This window comes from Danio rerio, chromosome 8 (assembly GCF_052040795.2).
Source record: "Danio rerio strain M-AB ecotype USA chromosome 8, GRCz13ab, whole genome shotgun sequence".
In the NCBI taxonomy this organism is placed as follows: Eukaryota; Metazoa; Chordata; class Actinopteri; order Cypriniformes; family Danionidae; genus Danio; species Danio rerio.
Window position 1 is genome coordinate 6,395,571 of NC_141028.1, and position 21,930 is coordinate 6,417,500.

Genomic DNA, 21,930 nt, shown 5'->3' on the forward strand with positions numbered 1-21,930 from the left:
ATCCGATCCTCTTTTTTAGAAACATAATGAGAACACAATTATAAACGCTACCGATCTGTTAGGCATAAATGTTTGTTTTCATTATGAAGTGTTTCTCTTTTTTATACCTATTAAGGATATTCATGGGTGAACGAGGAGGAATATTATGACAAATATCTGTTTTAGGTACCTGGAAAAGGCTGTAAGACTTAAGCGTTTAGTATCTGTAGCTGTTTTGATGGATGATGTTTACCGAAAGTGCTGAAGATGAGATGTTTTTTTACACTTGGACAGTCAGCAGGACAAACTCGAGACTCAAAATCCTGACTTTTCAGACACTCTCAAACTCACACTGTTGCTCGAAATCAAGTGCAGCAGGATTTTCATCCACTGTGGAAAAATGCGAAATTATTTTGGGATTCTCCTGAATTTCACGGATGTTCCTTGAAAATGTGGATTTATTTTGTAATTTTTTTATTGTCTTTAATTTGTTGAATGAATGTGGTTTGGAATAAACATTTACAGTTTTGACACGAATATGAATGTTTGTGATTTTTTTGTTGCTGGCTGTTGTCATGTACTTCGGTCAAATGTTTGGGGTCAGTAGGATTTTTAAATGTTTTAAAATAAGCTTCTCCTGCTCACCAAGGCTGCATTTAATACATCAAAAATACAGTACAAGTTGTAAAATTGTGAAATGTTATTGCTCAATAAAATAACTGTTCAAAAGTAGTTTATAATTTAATTTAATAATTTATTCCAGGGATTTTAAAGATGAATTTTTAGCTTCATTACTCCAGTCTTTTGAGTCAAATCCTTCAGAAATCGCTCTAATATTAGTTATTATTATTGTTGTTATTATTATTAATAATGAACATAGTAATAAAAGCAATACAGACTGGAGTAATAATTTTATTTGAAACTACATACAATAAGAAAGCAGCTATTTAAAATTTTAATAAACATTTCACTTTTTTACATTTAATAAATGCTGCCTTGGTGAACAGAATAATTTTATAAAATAAAATTAAAAATACCCCAAACCTCAACCGGCAGCGTAAATATTTAAAGACCAAAATATCTATATATTTTTTTATATTTCCCAAGTTATATTGTTTTATATTTATCTATATTATATTTTTATTTTATATTTTAAGTCTTGGAATTTTTTTCCCCCATTGGCTATTGCAGTGTTTCTCAACCACGTTCTTGGAGGACCACCAGCACTGCATGTTTTGGATGTCTCCTTTGTCACCCATTACAGGTCTTTCAGTTTCTGCTAATGAGCTGATGATCTGAATCTGGTGGGTTTGGTTAAGGAGACATTGGTTGGGTTCAAAATCACATGCTTCCATATGCAGTATGCTAAAACAGTATGCGAGTGGAGTAGTATGTCTGAATTCATCAAATGAAAAAAAAAACAGTACATGAGAAGTACTCGGATGACTTACTATTTCTGGCGAGATTCTGAAGTGTGTATCCGATGCGTGCTGCACTATCCCATGAAGCACTGTGAGAAAATTAATTAATGGGAGTGAAGTGACGCAACTAATGTGGGTACTGTAGGTCACGTTATCGCATCAAAATGGTGAATGTAGTACATCCAAGTTCCATTCATACTGTATAGAAAGCACTTTTCTAACAGTCCAGTAGTAAATTCAAATTCAAATACAGTACCTACTGAGTGGAATGCGATTTCCAACAGAACCATGGAAAATGTGCAGAGCTGGTGGTCCTCCAGGAATGTGGTTGAGAAACACTGGTCTACAGAACAAACCAATGTAGTACAATGACTTGCCTAATTAAAATAAATTTGCATGATTATCCTATTTAACCCTTTAACTAGAATTTAAAGCAAACTAAAGTTTACTAAAGTAAAATAACTAGTAAAATATTATGTACTGTCGTCATGACAAATAAATAAATAAATATTAAAACTTTTATGTTTAAGAAGTTGAAAAAAAAACAACTTTTAACTATTGTTAGCCCTCCTTTAAAATATATTCTCTTTTTTAAATATTACCCAAATGATGTTTAACAGAGCAAGGAAATTTTCACGGTATGTCTGATCATAGTTTTTCTTCTGGAGAAAGTCTTATTTGTTTTATTTCTGCTAGAATAAAAGCCGTTTTTAATTTTTAAACATGATTTTAAGGTAGAAATTATTAGCTTCTTTAGGCTAATTATTTTTTCGATAGTCTACAGAACAAACCATCGTAATAAAATAACTTGCTTAATTACCCTAACCTGGCTAGTTAACCTAATTAACCTAGTTAAGCCTTTAAATGTCACTTTAAGCTGTATTGAAGTGTCTTGAAAAATATCTAGTCAAATATTATTTACTGTCATCATGACAACGATAAAATAAATCAGTTATTAGAGACGAGTTATTAAAACTATTATGCTTAGAAATGTGCTGAAGAAATCTCTTCATTGATCTCACATGATATCCCACATATTCTGTCATTTCCGGATGTACTTTTCAGTTTGTTGCTACACAAATTCATAAATGTTAGTGTAAAAATGCTGGGTTGTTGTAACCCAATGTTGGTTCAACCCAAGCACTGGGTTAAAAAGTCTCATTTAAAATTATTTGACAAAAATGAACCCAACATTCACTGTAAAAATGCTGGGTTCCACACATTTTCTTCACGTTGCCTCAACACAAATCGATTAAGTTAGCTTAATTGTGTTTACAAATTTAAGTGGATTAACATAAACAAGGGCTGAAAGCTGGCGCTGTGGGTAGCACGTTCACCTCACAGCAAGAAGGTCGCTGGTTTGAACCTCAGCTGGGTCAGCTGCCGTTTCTGTGTGGAGTTTGCATGTTTTCCCAGCCTTCACGTGGGTTTCCTCCGGGTGCTCCGGTTTTCCCCACAAGTCCAAAGACATGCAGTACAGGTGAATTGGGTAGGCTAAATTGTCTGTAGTGATTGAGTGTATAGGGATGTTTCCCAGAGATGGGTTGCAGCTGGAAGGGCATCCGCTGTGTAAAACATATGCTGGATAAGTTGGCGGTTCATTCCACTGTGGCGGCCCCAGATTAATAAAGGGGCTAAGCCGAAAACAAAATGAAAGAATGAATAAACATAAAACATTTAAGTTGTCCCCCCCCCAAAAAACAAAGAATTGTGTTGTCTCATCTAAGTATTCAAATAAGTAGTTTGAACAAGCAGTAAAAAAAGACTTACCTGGCAGGGGAGATACCATGATCAGAAAGATGGTTCACCGAGGGCGAGGCTTGGCCATTGCACCCCAGTCAAGCTGACTCCTGCGAATTCCCCAAATGTGGGAATCTCGACTGCACAATTTCTGGTAGTGGGGGACTGCATTCGCGCTCTCCCCTGAGCTTTACTGCATGTCGTTGCATTGTACTTGTACATGTGTAATGACAAAAAAGTTGAATCTAATCTAATCTAATCTAAAAAGTAATTTTTTTGTGTCGGGTTTGTCCATATTTGACCCAATGTTGACTTTTGACAACCCATCATTTTTTAAAGGGCCATGACACCCCCCACTTTCGGTTAAAGTCTACTTCAGAATTTTTTCAAAAGATGCATGATTAATGGGCGTGGAGCTCCGCGAGCATTTGCAGGAGTGGGCGTGGCCAGCAGGGGAGAAGGGGAGCGAACAACTTTTGACAGTTAGCTCACAAAATGAGACACAAACCGTGAGGAGACGCATGAGTTTACAGTTTACAACATTAAAATGCAAAGAAATAAACAGTAATTTAATGCCTTGCTACATTTGCTATTCGTTATTTCATATACACATAACCACAATTTATATCATTATAAAGATAGTGTGTTCATGTAAACACTATAAATGAGGATTCTCCCTCAATCCCCGGGTCTATTATAGATCTGAATGCAGACTCAGTGCAGCAGGTCTCCTGACCTGTCTATTTTAACCATTAGCCCTGCTGGCAATATAGAGGATTTAGGCAAACACAGCAGCATGGCGATGTGTCTGAATGTGAACGAACTCCTGATAAAAGTCAACGTCCGCCATTCTCTAATTCGCGTGCTGCTCTCCCGACAAAAATGTTTGCAGCACACACACGGCTTTGCTGTATGATCGGCCCTGACAAGATCGCGGGGATAAAACATGCAACAAACCCCGTGGATCATGAAAACAAACACATATAAGCCTTCATGAACGGCTACTGCATTCTGTTTGTCTGTGTCTCACAGCTTGCTTGAAACTAGCAGGTTTGCCTTCGGAATGCACGTGCTCTCATGAATAATTAAGCAGCCGGGTCTTCTCATAGGATAAGAAAACTCCGCTATGAATAATAATGAGAAACCGACGCGTCATCATTGCACTTGCAGTACTGCGCTACGTCGCCGATTTTGATCCCGCCCCAAAAATCATTTCAAACCCGGAAGCTGAAATTAGCTGACAAAAGCTCAAAATTATCCAGTTTCCCCCACAATTAAAGCTGACAGGTGCTAACATTGTCTTAACTGATGCTCAACACACACAAATCTGTTAAAATAAAAAAAAAGTTCTCCAGGGTGTCCTTTAAGTGTAACATTAAGCATTACAGATATAGTGAAATTTCTTACTAATTCAATACGAGTCTTGTTTAATACATATGACCTCAGTACTTCAGCACCAAATGGTTTGAACATTAAAAATGGCTTACAGTCAGTTGTAAAGTGCAACGGTTATTGTCTGAGTCTCCAAAATACCCCTTCTTTCTTAAGGCTTAGCTGGTCATATGGCAAATCAATGCAGAAAAACACGTCAGTCACACTTAAGAGAGTGTGTGACCTGATTTCACTGGTTAGTACCAGCAGCAGTAGTGGACTAGTCACACAGAGGAATGTAAAAAGCATACAACCCAAGCAAAAAGCACAGGATTACATTTAAAATACACTGTTCAGTGTGTCCCGTCTGACTCTAATTTTGACTCCAATCCAGCAGAAGCAGTGCAAAATAAGCACTGACAGCAGCATACCTATTAAATAATGATGATGATAATAATACAAAACTGCACATAATTTATATGCTTTCCATTCATTCATTCATTTTCTTTTCAGCTTAGTCCCTTTATTAGTCTGGGGTCGCCACAGCGGAATGAACCGCCAACTTATCCAGCATATGTTTTATGCAGCGGATGCCCTTCCAGCTGCAACCCATCTCTGGGAAATATGTTTTCCAATTTGCAACAATTGCTTAATTCTTCCAGCTGTGCTATTGTGCAACTCAGGCTATGCACAGGACAAACCATAATTGATTGAGATCATAAATTAGTTTTGCATGTTTACAGAAAACATATATAGTTCATTCAATTAAAGTCTTTCACCTCGTCATCAGTCCCCATCACTACCGGTGTGCCCCAGGGTTCAGTTTTGGGTCCCCTGCTATTTATCATCTATCTTCTTCCACTTGGTTATATTTTCTGCAAACACCAAATTCATTGCATTGCTACGCAGATGACACCCAGCTCTACCTATCAACCAAACCCAACCACAAACTCCCACCTTCATCCCTTACTAACTGCTTTGCAGACATCAAATCCTAGTTCACCACAAACTTCCTGAAATTAAATGACAATAAAACTATAACTTATAGGTACACGGTCCACTTTAAACAAATCATCCATTCCCGCAGATGATTCTGTCATTACCCTCTCCCTTCAGTTTAAGAGTCTGGGGGTCATCTACAGCGCCACCGCTTTGATCCAAGACCAGCGACGAGATGATCCCAAGGTGTCCATATCCAGGACCAGGCTGTATCCTGAGCAGCTGCTGTTGTGGTCATGGGGGAGTCGAGAGCATGAGACTGATTCCAGTGACGCTCCAGGGACAGACGAGTCTTCGTTGAGGCCAGCTTCCAGCCCACTGCTGAGACTGCAGCTCTGCACAAGACTTTTGGCCAGCGGAGAAATTAAAATGGTCATGCCGAACTGAGTCTGGTTTACTCAAGGTTTTTTTTCCACTTTCCTATTGGTGACGTTTTTTTCCCTCTCCGCTGTCGCCACTGGCTCGCATGGTTCAGGATCTGAAGAGTTACTCATCGATGAATTGGCTCTTCAGTGTTTGGACTCTCAATAATGACTTCAAACCACACTGAACTGAGCTAAACTGAACTGAACTTAAACACTAAAAACTGAACTACCCTGATCCAGTTACTATGACCATTTATGTGAAGCTTCTTTGACACAATCGACATTGTAAAAGCGCTATACAAATAAAGCTGAATTGAATTGAATAAACACAGTAACCGTCTTTTTAATGGCTGGTCACACTGGTGTGATCTTAGATTTTTTTGGGTTGCACTATTGCGAAAAGACATGATGATAGATTATAGGAAGGCTTCTCCTACCCCGAGCATAACAAATACTAAAGGTTTGGACATTGAAATTGTTGACGCACATAAATATCTAGGGGTCGTTTTGACAATATGTTAAAATTTCAACCTAATACCCAGTTTTTTTTCTGATCAAACTTAGATCGTTTTGGTTGTGTACCTCTATGATGACACTGTTTTATAAACAATTTCTGCATTTTAGCTTGGTATAGTAATCTGAGTTTGTCGAATAAGAACAGGTTGAGCAGCTTGGTGAAGGTGGCAGTCAAGATCGTCGGCTTTAACCAAACTGGTCCAATTTACCATAATTATGTTTTAAAGAGAGCTCAGGGTATCCTATGCACCCAGTACTCTGTTTCAGTAGCTGAATATCGTTTTAGGAGAGGTACTATTTGCAGGACACATAGAATTAGAAATTATTTGATAGTGGTGGCTATTAGGTCATTAAATGAGTGCAGCAGGGAGGGAGATCCACCTAAAAAAATCTGTATAGTATGTGGTGTGGTAATAATTTGTTAATATGTACACAAAATTTTGCCTGTGTTACATGACCTTGCTGCAATTTTAGAGATAATTAAGTTGAGTCTGAGTTTGACGTTGCACTCTAGAGCCCTGAGATGAATAGCTCGATTTTAAAGATTTGGAAATATCCCAGGTGTGAATCATGCATAAAATATAATAAACACTTTAAAAGCATTCATAAATACAATAGAGCAAAAAAAAAAAAAACAAGTGCTTACGTAACCCCGCTCGTCCAACGCCACCCAACCCGTTCAGGGCTGGTATCGAACTGGGAGACCTTCCGCATGGGAGTTGGTTGCTCTACCAAGGAGGCTAAAGACCATGGCCTTTAGTATCTGTCGCCAGAGCACCTTTAGAGGTCAGAGGAGTGAGGTTTACCTGCACAGCACTCACTAGCTGGCCTCCGTTACACTCACACAATTACAAACAGTATAAATTTGTGTTCCTGAATGCACAGATGATAAGCTTTCACTCTATGGGTAAACTCCACAAACATCATGTTTTTAAATTATGGCTCTTGCTCAAATCTAACCCCATCACAGAAATCCCTCAACATAACAAATCCTGCAATGTGACTGTTGCAGATGCGCACATTGCGATATCGATGCTGAAACAATATCTTGTGCATCCCTACTATACATGCTCACATTCAGGCCCGGATTGGCTAATCGGGAGAACCGGGAGAATTCCCGGTGGGCCGGTCCGTTTTTTGGCCGCGAGGGCCGGTGTCCCTAGCTGCTTGCACTCTCAGCAGTTGCACTTTTTTTCATTTATTTATTAATTTGACCAAAGCCTCAGTCTTTTTATTCATTATTTTGCAGCAGCTCTGCTCTTTTTATTTATTCTCTCGCAGCCCAGTGAGCAAAATGCAGCCGGTAGGTTAATGATGATCATCATTAACCTGCCGGCTGCACCCCATTCCACCCCAAACAGTGGCAACTTAATGAATATTAATTAATATTAATGAATATTACACCTGCTCAATGAAAATCAGATGATTTACTACATTTATAAAACTGACATAACTTGATCAGAAATCTAAAAAGAGAAAAAGAGTAGGGTGAGCAAAAAGAGTAGACATTAATAGCAGCAGATGACTGTGTAACACGTCACAGCGCTATCGTGGTCTAGTGGTTAGCACGTCACGCTATGACGGAGTTAGAACCTCACCAGAATATTATTTATATTTTTCATTTTCAGTGTTAAGACATTAAAAACTGTTTGGGTTACATATGTAGGGGTACATATATATATACATATATATATATTTTTTTTGTGTAACGACCATTACAAAGGACTGGATATCTATAAAGAATTAATGTTCTCATATTTATGAAAAACATTTGAAGTTCTAAAGCATCTAAAGTGTCCTTGAAAAGTTAGTGTCATTTGAAACTGAATTGGAAATGACCTTATTTTAATATAGTCAGTCGTTGACTGAGGTGGGCCGGTCTAAGGCTTGAAACTCCAGAGCTAAAAAGGAGTTCCGCTCCGACACTGCTCATATTCATGCACACACACTCATATACAGCCAATTCATTCATTCGTTCAGTTTCTTTTTGGCTTACTCCCTTTATTAATCTGGGTTCACCACAGCGGAATGAACCGCCTAATTCAGTTTATTCAATTCACCTATAGCGCATGTGTTTGGACTGTGGGGGAAACCGGAGCACCCGAACGAAACCCACGCCAACGTGGGGAGAACTAGCAGACTCGACACAGAAATGCCAAATGGCCCAGCTGGGACTCGAACTAGCATCCTTCTTGCTGTGAGGCGACAGTGCTAACCACTGAGCTACCCTGTCGCCCTCTCTAACATTCAGTTTATAAATAAAAACAATCACAGCTATGAACAATGCCATTGAATTCAAATGTTGCCAGCGAGAGGGGTTTTTGAGGTTATCTGACGAAGCGTTGTACAGCTGAAACGCCTGTGTTCCTGTAGTTTATGGGTTTGTTAACAGCCCTGCGTCCCGGGACCCTCCTCTCTCTCTCAGTCTCCAACACAATAGAGCCTGTATGAATATCCACACCAGCTCTTTCAGCCAGCATTGTGGGATTGTTAGTTCCAGTCACCCTTTGGAAGCTAAGGAGGTTACGAGGCTGAGTAACGAGTATGTGTGTGTGTGTGTGTGTGTGTGTGTTTTGGGTGGGTTTTCGGGGGAGGTGGCCAGACTTTTTAAAAGGACCTTCCATCTATAATGAAGAGAGGCACATGGGGAGCCACGACGTCATTACAGAGTCTTAGTCATGGCAACAGCTAAAAGAACCTGCAGTTGCTTGGTGACAGCAGCCCATAATGTGGCCATATGGATGAGGACAATAGAGGAGCCGTCCACGCACATTCCGAGACACAGATGGGGGAGAGAGAGGGAGAGATGTAAAGGAAGAATAATCTCTCACCCTATACGCATGCTATCCACAAATCTCATTTATAGAACTGAGATGATATTTTTGACATTAAAAAGATCGCATTCATGCATACAGTTGAGGGCAAAATTATTATGCATCCTGAGGCTAAAACGGATTAAAATTTTTCCTTTATTTTTTCTTATGGAAAAAGTGTAATTTGCTTTATTTTTATGTATTTATTTATTTATTTTATTTTTAGCTTATAAAAACATTTAATTTTCTGTAATCCTTTAGTCTTTTCTTTCTCTGTCCAGAACCTCAAGCTTTACCCTACCATTGTAAGATAGCACAGCATTATCCCCGTTCGTATCACCCATTACTGTTGTCACTTTATTTATTTATGTATTTACTATTATTTAATTAATTAATTAATTAATTAATTTCTTCTTCTTTCATTGTATAAAATTTGGCAGTTATTATTATTTTTTTTACAATTATTATTATTTTTTAGGCAGTGTATTTAGTTTTTTTTTTTTTTGAAGTGGGTTTATATTTATATATAAAATATATAAATATAAAATAGATAAATCTCTGTATAAACAACGTAATTTGTTCTTGGCATAAAAATAAAGGAGAAAAGAAAACATTAAAAAATATTATTAGCCCCCTTAAGCAGTATTTTTTTTTCCGATTGTCTGCAGAACAAACCACTGTTATACAATAACTTGCCTAATTACCCTAGTTAAGCCTTTAAATGTCACTTTAAGCTGTATAGAAGTGTCTTGAAAAATATCCAGTCAAATATTATTTACTGTCATCATGGCAAAGATAAAATAAATCCGTTATTATAGATGAGTTATTAAAACCATGTTTAGAAATGTGTTGATAAAATCTTCTCTTAATTAACCAGAAATTGGGAGAAAAATATAAAAGAATTCAAATTTAATAAGAGCATTAATAACTTGACTTCAACTGTATATGCAAACACATTTTAAAAAGTGTTATTATTTTTACTAATAAATTATTTATTTAATATGCTTCTTTTACACAGGTACAATTTCTGACAACTCATCTAATCGTGTCAACTATTTTGGTAATATGAGTTTTTTCCCTTGCAACAGCAGACACTTTTATTCAAAGTGGCTTATAGAGCAAATGCTACAATATTAATTGCACATTAAATGGCATGTAGTATTATTTCACATCAAATAATAGGAGTAAACATACTACTTTTCATGTTTATGCATATTTAATGACTGCTTTGTTATATTTTTTTCTATTAATTTCATTCAACTGCCAAGTTGTATTTTTTGCAAAAAAATTATGTGTGTGTATATATATATATATATATATATATATATATATATATATATATATATATATATATATATATATATATATATATATACAGCACGTTTTACGCAGCGCATGCCCTTCCAGCCGCAACCCATCTCTGGGGGACATCCACTCACTTATAAACAACGGACAATTAAGCTTACCCAGTTTGTCTGTACCGCATGTGTTTGGACTGTGGGGGAAACCGGAGCACCAAGAGGAACAAACAGATTCAATAGTCCATTGGCTGAGCCACCATTTTTCTTGTCAATAAGAAATAATCTCAAATAATACAACATATCATTATAATAACTCCAAAAGACTTTCTGAATTTAAAGTAAAATACTGTAAACAGTGTGCCAAGAAAAAAAAACACCATCAAAAGTGTCTCTAAAGTCTCAAAATGCAATTTCAGGAACTGTTTGGGCCCTATCACACACTCGGCGCAATAAGATGCAAGATGTGTTTGGTGTGATTTGTTGCTACTTTCAGCCCAGCACAACAGTAATTTTCCAGTTTTGCACCATGTTGTTTAAATAGCAAATCCATGTGTGCCACTTTGTAGATTCATGGGTGTGCCGGTCTATAAAGGAGGTGTGTTATGGCACATTGTTGGCGCGTTGCTATTTTGAGAAACTGAAATAGACCATTGACCAACTGAAAGCTGCTCTATAGTCCAGTGCAGAGCAAACAGCAACACACAAATTTCATACTTTACACATAAAAAAAAAGGATTAAAATGTTTAAAAAAATTTATTTGTCCACCTGTCAGGTTTTGGAGACACCTGCATCATCATATGGGGCATAAGAATAGGACGTGTGTTTGAATATAACTTTTTGAGCCCATTTCGTCATTATTGTTCTTTTTTTTGCTGGAAATTAGAACTGAATTTAGAAATAGTTTTGAAACAAATCTTTGTGTTTAACAAACAAAATTAAATATTTAGGCGGATGGATATCTTCAGTGGAGCGAGTTTACGCCGTTTCCTAACTCCACGAAAGTCAAGGAGTAAAGAGTAAAAGCAAAGTAAAGAGGCTGAATGGAGGAGGCTCGTTCTTTATCCTTGTGCTGCAGATGCTCTGTTTAACTGTTTTCTCGCTAGTGAAGCACTCAGTTTTTCCACTTACAAAGTCCGCCATGTAAATAGCAAATGTACTATGGTGTGACGCAACGGACTCTTTAAGGGAACAGATGATGAGACTCTGATTAGTTTAATGCACGTTATGCTCAAAACACACCCAGAACTCATTAAGAGAATAAGCACAACCCTGTTAGACCATGCACCAGGGCGCAGAGTGTGTTTTTCCTTCCTTAAAATAGCAAAGTTGGATTTGGACACGCTCTTAGCTTTTACACCATGCGCCTAGATCGTTAAAATTCAGATACACTGAACAATTGTGTTGTTTGAACAAATAGATCCCCCTCCCATATTCAAAATCTCTCACATTCAAAAGCTGATCTGGGATCAGTTTGTTGTACGGAGCGTGTCTGTCAGCGCTTATACTTCACTGGTTCAGAGGTTACATATGAAAGGTGACGATTGACGCACAGCTTCAATGTAAAGAAAGTAGGATGGAATGGAAAAATACGGGAGAATTTCAGCAGAAACAGGAGGGTTTACATGAATGAAGCGATCAGGAAGTGTTTGTGGAGAAACAGTTTTGCGAGAGAATGCAAAACATTTTTGCGAGGGAACGCAAAAACCTTAGAAATATGTTTTTCTATCACACTTTTTTTTCTCTCCCAGCCAGTTTTTTTTTCTTTCACCAATTTTTTTTCCCACCATCACGTCCCTACCGGGTCTCCGTACTTTCTTCTGTTGAACACAATAGAAGATATTTTGAAGAATGTAGAAAAATCTCTGTATCTTTCTATGGATGTCAATGGTTACCAACGCTCTTCAAAATATCTTCTTTTGTGTTAAACAGAAAAAGAAAACACTTGAGTGTGAGCAAATGGTGAGTACATTTTTTATTTGGGTGAACTGTCCCTTTAAGATGTGTAACACCGCATTGAATGTTTCTTTGAATGAATGTGCTAAGTGCTAGTTTAAACACACACACTCGGATTCACGCTTTCTCTTTCTGTCTTTCTCACACATGCACACACAGACTAGTGCGACAGGTTCTCATGACGCCTGCACTGACCTCTGCTCTCCAAAGGTCAGGGGTCGCTTCCCAAAAATGACCACCATCGCCACGGTGACGGTGCATCGCAATCAACCCCTCACCCAGATTCACACACTCTGAGGCAGATTAGTGAGCGTCCACACGCCTGCTGTCCATCAAACTACATCAGAAAAGTATTTTTGGTTGCCAGATGCATTAAAACTAACAAAATGTACCAGCATCATACTTTTTTATTATGATTTACAGATGATACACTAAAATGTCATTTAACTTCACAGTTATATCAAAAGTAAATTGTTAAGTCTATTTCAAATGAAAATAGCTTGATGACATATTAACCCCCCACCCCCAAATAATATTGTATTTTTAAACCTTTACACTTCTCCACTATTTCAGTTTAAACCATTAACTTTTACTTTTTTGGTTAAAAGTGTGTTATTTATAAAAAATATAATTTAGTATAATATACTTATTTCTAATCATTATTTTGTACATTTAAATAAATATAGATAAGTACACACAGTATAAGTGTGCTTTTCATTTTGTTACAAAAATATACTGTAAGTGTTGCAATGTTAAATGACGATGAAATATTCTCACATATAATTAGATTTTTTTATTTAAGTTTATTAATTTAATAAACAACAAATTTTTGAAATATTTTTATTAAAAAATAATTAAAACCATTAAACACTTTACTTGTATTTATTATGCTTTCTAAACATATAATAAATGCTTTTGTTAGTTAAAAATGATACAACACTAAAAAAAGAAGTCTCTTCGGCTAAACAGGGATGAATTTAAAACCAAACCAAAATTACAGTAAAATTTGTGAAATATTATTACAAATTAAGCTAACCGTTTCTTTTTACATGTATTTTAAAGTGTAATTTATTCAAAGCTGATTTTTAACATCATTTACTCCAATCTTCAGAGACACCTTTATAGTTTTAGACACTAAAGTTTTCACATATTAATTCATTCATTGTGTTTTCGGCTTAGTCCCCTTATCAATCTGGGGTCGCCAGAGCAGAATGAACCGGCAACTTATCCAGCACGTTTCTACACAGCGGATGCCCATCCCCGGAAAACATCCACATACACTCATACACTACGGACAATTTAACTTACCCAATTCACCTGACCAGCATGTCTTTGGACCGGAGCACCTGAAGGAAACCCACGCGAACGCAGGGAGAACATGCAAACTCTACACAGAAACGCCAACTGACCCACCCAAGGCTTTGACCAGTGACCTTCTTACTGTGAGACAACAGCAGTACCTACTGCGCCACTACGTTGCCGTTGTTCAGATAATATGTCAAACCTTTGACCCGCGGAACAAAAACAACCTACTACCACATTGAATATATCGCACAGCTCTTAGTTCTTGTATTAAATGTCATATTTATTTTCAGCATCATCAGAATAAAAACAACCCACAGCCTCTGCGCAGAAGAACTGCAGACTTGGCAACCTTGAATATATCGCACCGCTCTCAGCCAATCAGATTTTGAGAACCAGAAGGAAATATAAATAAATTGTATGCTACTGCAGAAAAACTGCAGACTTGGCAACCTTGAATATATCACACAGTTTTCAGATTAGATTTTGAGAATTAGAAAGAAATCCAAATGTAACTATAATTGTGCAGAAAAACTGCAAACTTGGCAACCTTAAATATATCGCACAACTCTCAGCCAATCAGATTTTTGAGATCCAGAAAGAAATCAAAATAAATTGTATGCTTTTGCGGAAAACCTGCAGACTTGGCAACCTTGAATTTATTGCACAGCTCTCAGCCATTCAAATTTTGAGACCCAGAAAGAAATAAAAATATAATTGCATAATTGCACGGAAATACTGCAGACTTGGCAACCTTGACTATATCACATAGCTCTCAGCCAATCAGATTTAGAAAAAACTGCAGACTTGGCAACCTTGACTATATCACATAGCTCTCAGCCAATCAGATTTAGAAAAAACTGCAGACTTGGCAACCATGACTATTACACACAGATCTCAGCCAATCAGAATTAAAAAAAAAAACAAAAAAAAAAAACAATTGTATAATTGCACTGAAAAACTGCAGACTTGGCAACCTTGAATATATTGCACAGCTCTTAGCCAATCAGATTTTGAGAATCAGAAAGAAATATGAATATAATTGTATGCTTCTGTGGAAAAAATGCAGACTTGGCAACCTTGAATTTATCGCATAGCTCTCAGCCAATTAGAATTTGAGAACTAAAAAAGAAATATAAATATAATTGTATATAAATGCATTTAATGTGATATAAATGTATTAATTTTGTCTTCCTAATTTCTCAGGACATGCTCAAGAGTGTATGTGTGTATGTGTGAGTGTTTATGGTGGATTATGATGCCGAACTGCTACAGCCAAACAGAGTCATCATCACTATCTTCCTGTTCAGGGTCAGCTGGACAGGAAACAGGAAGGAAGATAATGAGGAGGGGCCTGATGATGATGATGATGATGTGTGTGCAATTATGCGTTAAGCATGGGAGTGTCATCCTCATCATCAGGGAAAATAATGCAAACAAACATGCAACAATAGAATTAAGTTGCAGAGTATCTGTGTATGTGCATCAGCTTGATCTTGATTAAACCAGAAAATATTTGAGCCTAGGATCATCATTAGATCACACTTACTATCTGATTGTTTGTTGATAAAGTGAAAATGCAAGAAAAAAAAAAATAGTACAGAAGGTCATTACAAACTCTGGAAAGAAACAGAGATACATAAATGAGTCAATACGTTCCAGTGTTTTTTCTCTAGAATTACGCAATAAGGGCCCATTAGTAATTTATGGGTATAGTTATATACTCTATAACATCATTCAAAATACAGACATATCCTCTATAAATTAATGAAATACGATAGTTTACCGTGAAAATGAGAAATTACTTTTACGGTTTGTACCGTGTTTTTAACGATAAAGTACTGGCAACCACAGCTGCCGTTTTGTTTACCGTGAATTTTACGGATTTATTTTTTACAGTGTAGTAAAAAAATAAAAGTAACGAAATTGATGATAAATAAATTCTTAAATTAATTCAATTTAATTTAATAATGTCACTGTAAAGGCCTACACTGTAAAAATGTTTGTGATTCAAACTGTAAAAAAACTATAAAAAGTGTACTTCAAAGCATTGGTGTGTGACAAAAAAAAGTCAAATTCATCAATGTATTCAACCCAGGCTCATGATGGATACATACCCCTATATACATTTCTGGTGATCATCAAATCGTCACCTTGGAATTATAAGGTTCTCTCTGCGTTCTGAATGATTTTGAGATATTGAGCTTCAAAGTTTTTGCATTCCATAAAGCAAACAGTTTGTGTCTAACATTTGCTTTTTTAAATAAAAAGTCTTAAAACGTAAACAACTTATAAAAAACATCCCATAATGTAAATAAGTTGTCATTTAATAAGAATATGTCAGTAACTCAATTTTGACAAAAATGTCAGACAGAACCTTATAATTCCAAGGTGACGATATACATCCCAGGATCAGTAATCTGCAATCAGGCCATAAAAGTTAGGCTGGATAGGGCCCGAGCCCGACAGAATTCGGCCTGAGCCCGACAAGTACATTTTTGATTGACAGCTTTTTAAAAGCCTGAACTTGTTTGCAGCCCGACATTATTCAAATGTGCACATGCACACAGCTCTCTTGCCTTTTTACAAAAATGAGTCGTTCATATGCGTTTTAACATAATTTATTCATAACAAACGTAGGCTATAGACCACTTGGAAGTTGGAGTAAAGAAATAATATAAGTCCTCTGAAACATCTCAGCCCTCTAAATAGGCCTAGGTACATACACTTAGCCTTTAAATTGGCCAACACCCCAATAAAAATAAGTCTTTCCTATCAAATTAAATTCAAATAAATTCTCAATTATGACAAGTATTTGGCAATAATGAAATTAAGATAAGGATTTGTTTGACCACTCGTCTTCTCAATCCGACCTTCAGGCGATGGTGAAGCTGAAAAATAAAATATTAATGCCAACATCAGCGTATACTCTGACTGCATTATGCGTTTTTTATTTATTTAATTAATATTTAGTTATAATTTAAAAATCCTTTACTCACCAAGATTAGGCTACGTGTTTTTGTGGAGAAACAGTATTGAATCCACTGTAAATGGCTTTAGCGCGGTGCTGCACTCACTGATGGTGCGTGTAGCAGCACTGAACAGGATTGTTTGTTCATCTTCCACCAGCCAAGAACATCTATTTCATTTACCATGACAGCGGTTTCAATGTAGTGAGTGACCTCGTCATTTTCCCCTTCAGCTTGCTGTACATTTTCCCACTCTGTAACCCCCCAACCAGAAAGCCGTCCATATGAAGGTAAGCAGTCAGTTGCTGAGCGTGAAAAGGAATGATGTCATACCGCCCCCGTAGGGTTTGTTTTAAACACAAAATGCAGCCATACATACATCGGGCTACATAATTCTCCATCTCCAGAAATGTATAAAGGCCTATGTTGAGTGTGTTTCACGATCCTACCATACCTAAATTGTTTTATTTAATAAGGTAAAAAAAAAATTCGTAAACTTTAGAATTTCCAGACCACAGCTGCTGATTTTTATGGATTTAACAATGTACCCTATTCAATAAAACTATTTTTTAAATAGTTTTACATCAATTGAAATAAAGCTGAAATAAATGAATTATAAATATTACATGGAACACTTAAAACTTACAAAAGTGTTTTAGGCAGAAGCCTTCATCTGTACTTTATCAGCTTTCATTAATATAATTATTTTTTTAAATTATTATTATTGCCACATCAGCAACTTATGACGAGATCAATCAAGATAAAACATATTACATAATAATAAAAACAACATATATTAATAATTCAATAAGAGATGTTTTAAAAAACACAAAATTGTAAAATGAAAACAATACTTTAAATTCAACCCAGGGGAGACATTTTTTGTTTTTTTAAATCATGTCATTGTAACATTTCTAAATACAACAATAGTATTTAAATTGTTCTAAAGCAGTAGGTAAATCATCATACTATCATCTTAAAAACATTGCAAAAACTAGATGCTCTGTTTTCCAGTGGAGACTTAGAGAAACTAATTCATGCTTTAATCAGCAGCCGATTGGATTACTGTACTCCTCACTGTAATGTACCCCTCACTGGCCTTCCCAAAAAGACATTCAGACAGTTGCAGCTCATCCAGAACGCTGCAGCCAGGATTCTGACCAGAAGCAGGAAATCAGAGCACATCACACATGCCCTCAGGTCTTTACACTGGCTCCCAGTCACATACAGAATAGATTTAAAGTATTATTACTGGTCTATAAATCACTAAATGGCCTTGGACCTCAATACATTACAGATATGCTCACTGAATACAAACCAAACAGATCACTCAGATCTTCAGGATTACAAAAACTAGAAATTCCAAGAGTTCAGTCAAAGCAGGGTGAATCGGCTTTCAGCTACTAACAGCGCCCCCCACTGCTGGAATCAGCTGTCAGAAATGATCAGATGTGCTCCAACATTAGGCACAATCAAACCAAGACTGAAAACACATCTGTTTAGCTGTGCCTTTACTGTATGAGCACTGTGCTACGTCTGACAGATTCCACTATTATGTCTTTTTTTTCTTTTTCATTCTTTTATAACCTGTTTTAACACATTTTAATCTGTTTTTATTCTGTTTTATTATTATTTTATTTTCTTACACTTGTCTCTTTTATTTCTGTTTATGTAAAGCACTTTGAATTGCCACTGTGTATGAAATGTGCTATATAAATAAACTTTTTGTTGTTTATTTTGGAGATAATACACAATACGAATACAACAGAAAGACATAAAACTTTACAAATTTTGTGTCCACTTTTGTAGGCTCAAAACAATAGTGTCATATCTTCATAAAATAGCCTTAGCCATATTGAAATAATTTAAAGAATTACAAGTATTGGATATAATAAAATCGCATTAAATAAATAAACCAATATAAAACTAACAAAAGCTAAACCAATTTAGGTATATACAATAGCCTACATAAATCAAACTGATATATATATATATATATATATATATATATATATATATATATATATATATATATATATATATATATATATATATATATATATATATATATATAAGTTTGATTTATGTATATAAACAACAAATACAAACAAATGTGTATATATATATATATATATATATATATATTTATTATTGTTAAGACATATAAAACTGTAAGGTTGTTGAACATTTGAAGCTCTAAAGCAGCTGTTTTCTTGAAAAAGACGTGATAGTGTAATTAGAAACTGAATTGGAAATGACCTTATTTTAATATAGTCAGTCGTGAACTGATGTGGGCCGGTCTAATGCTTGAAACTCCAGGGCTAAAAAGGAGTCCCACTCCGGCCCTACCTATCTTACAAGATCATTTGATGAAAAAAGTTTTTGAACATATTCATTTGGTCCCACTTTATAATAAGCGGCCTTACCTACATCAATAAATAAATAAATAAATAAATGCAATGTTCTTAATGTATTGCAGAATACTTGTGGTGCTCTTGAGAGGGGATATATAGGGTGGTATGGGTAAGTTTAAGGGTGAGTAAAGATGTAAGGGATGGTCAACAGTGTAATTACAGAAATTAAATTACAGATGAAATCGAATGCAGAAATTTAATCAACCATAACTACAACGAAAACATGTATTTACACATTAAGTAGGCTACATTGTAATGAATAATTAGTTTCAGTGTAAGCACATATTAGTTAAGAAAGTAAGGGAAAAGAGAAACAACTGCGATATTAAATCTGACTTGTGATTTTTCTCTCCTTACGGGAAACGTTGAGTGTCAGCGGTGACTCAAACCTGAAGGTTCCGGAATGTCTGGGAAAGATTCTGGAATGTTCCTTAATGAAATATGGAATGTGTGCAGGTTGAAAGTAAATTGCAGTGGACGCGGGTTTAACCTCCTGCTGCGACACCAGCTTATAGACGCAGACTCGCTGATATGAGACGGGTTTATTCTGCTTTAGATCTCTGCTTCAGCCCAGTTTAAAGATTTTAGCTTTTCATTACAACAAAAGAAAGAACATTCCCTTAATTTAAGAGAGCATGAACCCACACACACAAACACACACACACTCACCAGAGGAAACTGTCTTCTCAGCTGGGCGGCGTTTTAATTGGCTGCTGTGGGATCCTTCACGGATGTTTGACCGTCTTTTCTTGTATTCCTAAGCACTTGTTCACACACACACCTGTAAGAAAAATCAGCAGAGAGGTTTGATATCTCAATTAGACTTTTATCAGATACCTAATTTCCTTGTTGTGATTAATTGTTGAATTACGATATATCTCACAAAAAAAAACGTAACTATTTTTCACGTTTTGTCAGTTTAGTGGCTATTTCGGAAAAATTTAGAGGTGCGAAAACAAAACATTTTTAAAAAGGAGGCATGGCACTAAACCCCACCTTCATTGGAGGATCAGCAAATCTTACTAAATTATACGAATAAGATCGAACAAATTCATACAAATTAGTCATAAAACAAAGTGTACATACATATGCACATAATTATTAGCGGATGCGTTTAATTTTGAAGCTGAAACGAATTAACTTTAAAGCAGTTTCAACTTAAAAGGTGACGCAAATCTTCTGTTCCACCACATCCCAAAGGTGCTCTATTGGATTGAGATCTAGTGACTGTGGAGGCCATTTGAATACAGTGAACTCATTAGCTACGTTTCCATTCACCTATTTTTATGTGCATTTTGGATATGTGCATAAAAAACAGTTGATGGAAACGCCACGATGCAGATACATTTTGAAAATGCGCATAATAAAACATATGTGCACAGGGCCGGAGTGGGACACCTTTTCAGCTCTGGAGTTTCAAGCCTCAGACCGGCCCACCTCAGTTCACGACTGACTATATTAAAATAAGTAAATAAATAAATATTTCCAAATCAGTTTCTAATGACACTATCACGTCTTTTTTTTTTTTTTTTTGAGAAAACAGCTGCTTTAGAACTTCAAATGTTCAACAATCCTAACAGTATTATATGTCTTATCAATAAAATTGAAAACACTAAATTACTCTAACGAGGATCGAACCCGGGTCATCAGCGTCTTAACCTAACGTGCTATCCGCTCGACCACAACTGTTTTTCAGATGATGACACAACTGAGTTTTATCATCATTAAAATAGATCAAAAGAGAACAGTTGTGGTATAATAATGAATAAAAAGTCTGTGGTCAAGTAAATAAATAAATTTAAAAAGTGTGATTGCTGAGAGCAGCAGATTCTGGAGCTAGGGACACCGGCCCTCGCGGCCAAAAAACGGACCGGCCCACCGGGAATTCTCCCGGTCCTCCCGATTAGCCAATCCGGGCCTGTATGTGCATAACTGAGCAGGATAAACTTATTATTCAATCATAAAATGTGTGTGTAAACTGCGATGGAAACACTTTTACCAAAGTAATTCCAGTGTGCGCAATAAAAAAAAAAAGTCATGTGATTTTTTTATAAGAGATCATGTGATGATAAAAATGTGTGCGAATGGATAATCAAGCAGGCTGAGCACACTGTAAAACATCCAAAACGTTGTTTTGGTCATTTTAAAACGTTTAACTGTTTCAGTATTAGTGTTATTATATTAATAATGACCTCCAGAATCAAGAGCATCTGTGCTCCGCGTCTGACAACTTCAAACGCCACTGCGCGTTCACTACGTGTCAGGATTGCCTTCTGAGGCGCAAGACATTAATTAAATGAAGAAAAGATTCACGCAGCTTCTCCTACCACAGCAAATTCCATTTTTACTGTTGATATTTGGCGCCAGATGATCAGAAAGTGACGATTTTGTTCGCTTAGACTGGTTGGATGGAAACGTTGCTTTATTTCCACGTCTTTCATGCGATAATCCAATTTTGCGCATAAAGTTAATTCGCAATTTCAGATGGAAACATAGCTATTGTCATGTTCAAGAAACCAGTCTGAGATAATTCACGCTTTATGCATTATCCGGCTGGAATCAGCCATCAAAAGTGGTCATAAAGGAATGGACATGGTCAGCAACAACACTCAGTAGGCTGTGCCGTTAACACGATGCTCAATTGGTACTAATGGGCCCAAAGTGTGCCAAGAAAATATCCCCCACACCATTACACCACCACCACCAGCCTGAACCGTTGATGCTCATGTTGTTGGCACCTAATTCTGACTCTACCATCCAAATATCACAGCAGAAATCGAGACTCA

General features: G+C 36.3%; 1 protein-coding gene and 1 non-coding gene across 2 annotated transcripts in view; both read left to right on the plus strand.

The window, feature by feature from the left end:
- ufd1l (ubiquitin recognition factor in ER associated degradation 1) overlaps nt 1–21,930 on the plus strand; it is a 253,880-nt gene that overhangs the window by 181,785 nt on the left and 50,165 nt on the right. The gene's annotated exons all lie outside the window — the stretch shown is intronic.
- On the plus strand, nt 3,163–3,326 carry LOC137496397 (U1 spliceosomal RNA). Its single transcript, XR_015498671.1, has one exon. It is a non-coding gene; the product is annotated as a U1 spliceosomal RNA (small nuclear RNA).